This window comes from Ananas comosus, linkage group 24, assembly GCF_001540865.1.
Source record: "Ananas comosus cultivar F153 linkage group 24, ASM154086v1, whole genome shotgun sequence".
Taxonomy (NCBI): Eukaryota; Viridiplantae; Streptophyta; class Magnoliopsida; order Poales; family Bromeliaceae; genus Ananas; species Ananas comosus.
Window position 1 is genome coordinate 923413 of NC_033644.1, and position 4482 is coordinate 927894.

Here is a 4482-nt window from a genome sequence, read left to right on the forward strand (position 1 = left end):
AGATAAAAAATGAAATATTAATATTTAAAAAATCCATCTCAAAACTCTAATATGTCAAATTTTTATTTTTTTATAATATTTATATTCAAAATTATATCTATTTAATATTATATAAATTTTTTCTGTTCGAATTTTAATTTGGATAAAATTTTAAATATTCTCACCCATTGAACATTCCTACATGCAAAGCATTCACAAAACTAGTAAAGAAATTGATGTGAGTTGATTTATTTTCTCTATTAATTACATTAACTAATGAGCATTACTCGGAATGACCCCACAAATTGTCTCATTAATTATGAAATGTACTGATGTTTAGGCCAATCTACGTAACAGTTTATATTATACATAATAAGTACATTAATAGTACATAATGATACGTCGCATTTGAAAACACGACTTTTCTATGTTTTAACAAATAGAATTCGCAATTTATATTTACTTACCCACATAAATTAATTAAAATTTATAATAAATTTATTTAATAAATTACAAAAGAGTATAAATTTTATTAGCATATTTTATTATTGTTAATTTCAAACCATAGTTAGCGTCACGCAATTTAAGGCCCGCACAGTGTAATGAGCGTCCTCTACAACGGAATCTAAGAAAGAAAATAATAAACAATTAGATGCAATAAATATTGTCTTATATTTTATATAACAACTCTAATTGTTTTTTTTACCTTATTAAATAGCTAGTCAAATCAAAGAGAGTAAACTCCATTAATTTGTGTTTTAACTACATATGAAGATTTCGTAATTTATTGGATAAATTTGTACTTGGATGCTATATGTCACACATCTTTAATTTCCATTCTAATTATTTAACATGAAATAGATATGCATTAATGCATGAATCTTATTTATCAACTATATATATAGAGGGAGAGAGTCCGACTACTATATTTTTATGAGTATAGACATTTTTATACCTACAAATTTTCGGCCTTAGATTTATCTCTTTTATTATTTTTATTTATTAAATTATACTATTCAACCAACCACCCACTCAATTTTAAAGGACCACTATCATCTTAATCAGGGACCACTATTATTAAGCATACAGTGTCCCTAGCCTATATTTTTGAATGAGCAAAATATTTTTGTTAGTTTTAAAATTATCACTTCAAATGTCTTTTTTTTTTTTTTTAGGCATTGAGAAATAAATTGGAAAACTTTTAATAATAGTAAGGAGAGGTATATAAACAAAAGTCCCTACCATAAAAACAGCTAATTAATTAAATAATTAGTACACAACACAAATTATAAAGTTAATTTATAATTAAACATGTGAAAGAAGTGATGAATATATTAAGAAGAAACAGGGATATATAGTAGTGTAGTTTATTACAACTAGAAGAAGAGATTAGTAGACTCATGATGCACTTTGTATTGATCAAGCTTATTGCTTAGCCCTTGAGCTTCTCCTTCACTCAAACTCTCCCCTTCCCCTTCTTGCTCTCCTCCTCCTCCTCCTCCTCCTCCCCCCTCCTCGGCGCCGTCGGTGTCGTCGTCGTCGTCATCATCGTCATCGACGACATCCACATTCGACTCCCGCGACACGACGATGGCGTCGAGGAGCTCCGAGCTATTCCTTACCGTCGCCGCGGGCTTCGAGTAGAGCTCGTCGAGCTGTCGGAAGTAGGGGCACGTCTTCGCGTGCGGCGGCCGCCTCTTCCCGGAGTCCTTCGCCTTCCGGAAGTACTTGTTGATGTTCTCCCACTTCTCCTTGCACCTCTTCGCGCTCCGCCGGAACCCTATTGCCGCCATCTGCGCGCTGACCTCGTCCCACAGCGGCCCCTTCAGCCCCGGCTCCTGGAATTTCTCCTCCAGCCGCCACCGCACCCCGATCAGCGCCTCCACCTCCGCCTTCGGCCACCGCCGTCCCCCCGTCTCCGCCCCGATGACGTCGCTGTCGGTCGGCGCCGTAATTGGTATTTTGGCTGCCATTGTCGTTGTGATTGCGGTCGCGGCCTCGTCGGCGGCGGCCGGCGGGAGGTGGAGGGACTGGCCGGAGATCTTCTCGAGGAAGGCGACGACGGCGGCCTCGCGGGCGGCGGAGAGCTGGCGGTCGCGGGCGCGGGCGGCGGCACGCGTCGTCGCGGCCCGCGCGCTCGCGGTCGCGCCGCTCCATCGCGTCGAGGAACCGCCGGTGCAGGCTCTCCTGGTGCTCCATCAGCTGCCGCACCAGCGTCTCGAAGAACGCCGCCACCGCCGCCAACTGCTGCTGCTTCTGCCGACGCTTTCTTTTGCTCCTCCGCATCCCCCCTCCGCCGCCGCCCCCGCTGCTTACGTTGATCTGCTGCGGCTGCTTCTCCGTCGGGGCTTCCCCGCCCGCCGACATCTCCGACAAAACAGCAGCAGCACCGAATGCGGCATTCGAGGCTGGAATCAGCGAATTCTCATCCCCGGTGAGCGCGGAGCCGGAGCCGGTCTGGTTAGCTTCGGCAATTCCGCCGCCGCCGCTACTGCTACCGGGTTTGTAGATGGCTTCAAGCTCGCTAAAGAGCTTGTAATTGCTGCCGCCGGTCGGCGCGCGGCCGTGGCCAGACTCGTCGGCTTCGTCGTCATCTGCGGCAGCGGCGGCGATGGGGGTTTCTTCGCTTTGCTTGTAGAATTCAGCAGCGGCCAACGACGGCGGCGGGGGCGGTGGTGACTCGGGTTCCTTGTGCTTGTTCCTCTTGCCGTTCCTGTAGATGTAGTCTATGTCCAAAGGTCTCCTGGAACAACAATAAGAAAACTAACCATTAAGATTCCCCACCACCACCCCCAAAAAGAAAAAAAAGAGAGGATTTTTAGAGATTACTAGTTAAATTCTTGCTTCAGATGTTGCTTTGCTATACATCACCTTTCTTTCAGTCTCTCATTCGAGTGATTTGAAAGGAAGTTTAAGGAATCTCCATCTCCTCCCTCTTTTTCACCAATTACATCGTTATCATGATTATTTTACCTCAAAAGAGAAAGGGCAAAAAAAAAAAAAAAAAAAAAATCCTATATAGCAATAATAGTATCTGATCCTATATTCTATTCTATCAGATCACTTTTTATATGTTAAAAATACAAAAAAATATAAAAAAAAGTAGTGCTTCTTACCTAGATTCATAAACCAAAGAAAATATCAGAAAATAAAATAAAATAATTATAAAATTTACGTAGTTCAGCAATATGCCTATAATTTGTAGGTTTTAGAGAGAAAAAGAAGAGAGGAAATGGTAGTACCAAGTGGGCTCTTTAATGGCCGACTCCTCTTCATGGTGCCACCCATGTATCCCTCCTCTCTCCGCCGCAGCCGCATCCTCGTCGTCGTCGTCGTCAGCACCCCCCTCGCGGCCGCAGTCGTCGACCCCCAGCTTGAAATTCATCATTCCAGCCAAGAACTCTCTCCCGCCGCCGCCGCCGCTGCAGCCGCCATGCGGCGAGTTTATTTCCGCAACCGCTGCCGCCGGCTCTGGCTCCCTCGCATCCCCGCCAATTGGGAATTGGCGGCGGTGGTGGTGCGGCGGGGGGAATATAAGACGAGCAGCAGGATTCTGCGTCTGCGGCGGCGGCGGCGGCGGCGGCGGAGGCGAGTGGTGGAAGAGCTGGAAGTGGTGGTGGCTGCTGCTGCTGCTGCTGCTCTGCTGCAGGAGCTGCTGCGTGAAGGGGATGGGGTGGAACTGCAGCATGTGCGCCGCCATCGGCACCGGCATCACCATCGGAGGAGGAAACTGCTGCTGCTGCTGCTGCTGCGGAACAATCTGGTGGTGGTGGTGGAGGTGGTGGCCATGGATGAGATGCTGGTATTTGATCGGCGGTGGCGACATCTCGGCTGCTGCAGTCGACATGGAGAAAAGAGAAGCGCCACCGCCGCCGCCGCCGCTGCCGCCTTCCGCCATCGCTGCAGCCGCCGCCGCCGCCATGAACTGCTGGATCTCATGAGACACCCCTCCTCCTCCTGCTGCTGCAGCTCCTCCTCCATACCCTGATTGCATCTTACTTTTTTTTCTTTAATTCCCTTTTAATTTGCTCAACTCAAACACACCCAGTAGTAGTATAATAGTAGTAGTAGTAGTGTGCTACCACTCTTAACTAATCTTTAGCAGTTGTTTCCTAAGAAATATTCTCTCTCTCTCTAAAAATAACTAAGCTCTAAAAGTGGGGTGGTGCTGAGTTTGAGAGTGATAGAGAGGAGGAGGGGGGGAGGTGAGAGGGGCGGGGTAGATGGAAAGGTTAAAGATATGGTACAGTGGGTGACGTCAGCAAGAGATGAACATCCACCCCTCTCTACAAACAAAAAATAATAATAATAATTTGCTTGTACCTGGTATACAAGTACATTTTCATATTACCAACTCATGTTAGCTTAGATGGATCAAATAGACATTTATTGTATACTCTATTTATCTCGTTTGTGTGACACCTTACTTATTAGGAGGTCATTCATTCTAAAACTATTATAATTTTATCACGCTTAACTCTTTTAACTTTTTGGATCTAGCTA

General features: G+C 45.2%; 1 pseudogene; it reads right to left on the reverse strand.

Annotated features, from left to right (window-relative positions):
* Positions 1226 to 4193, reverse strand: LOC109728568 (annotated as a pseudogene).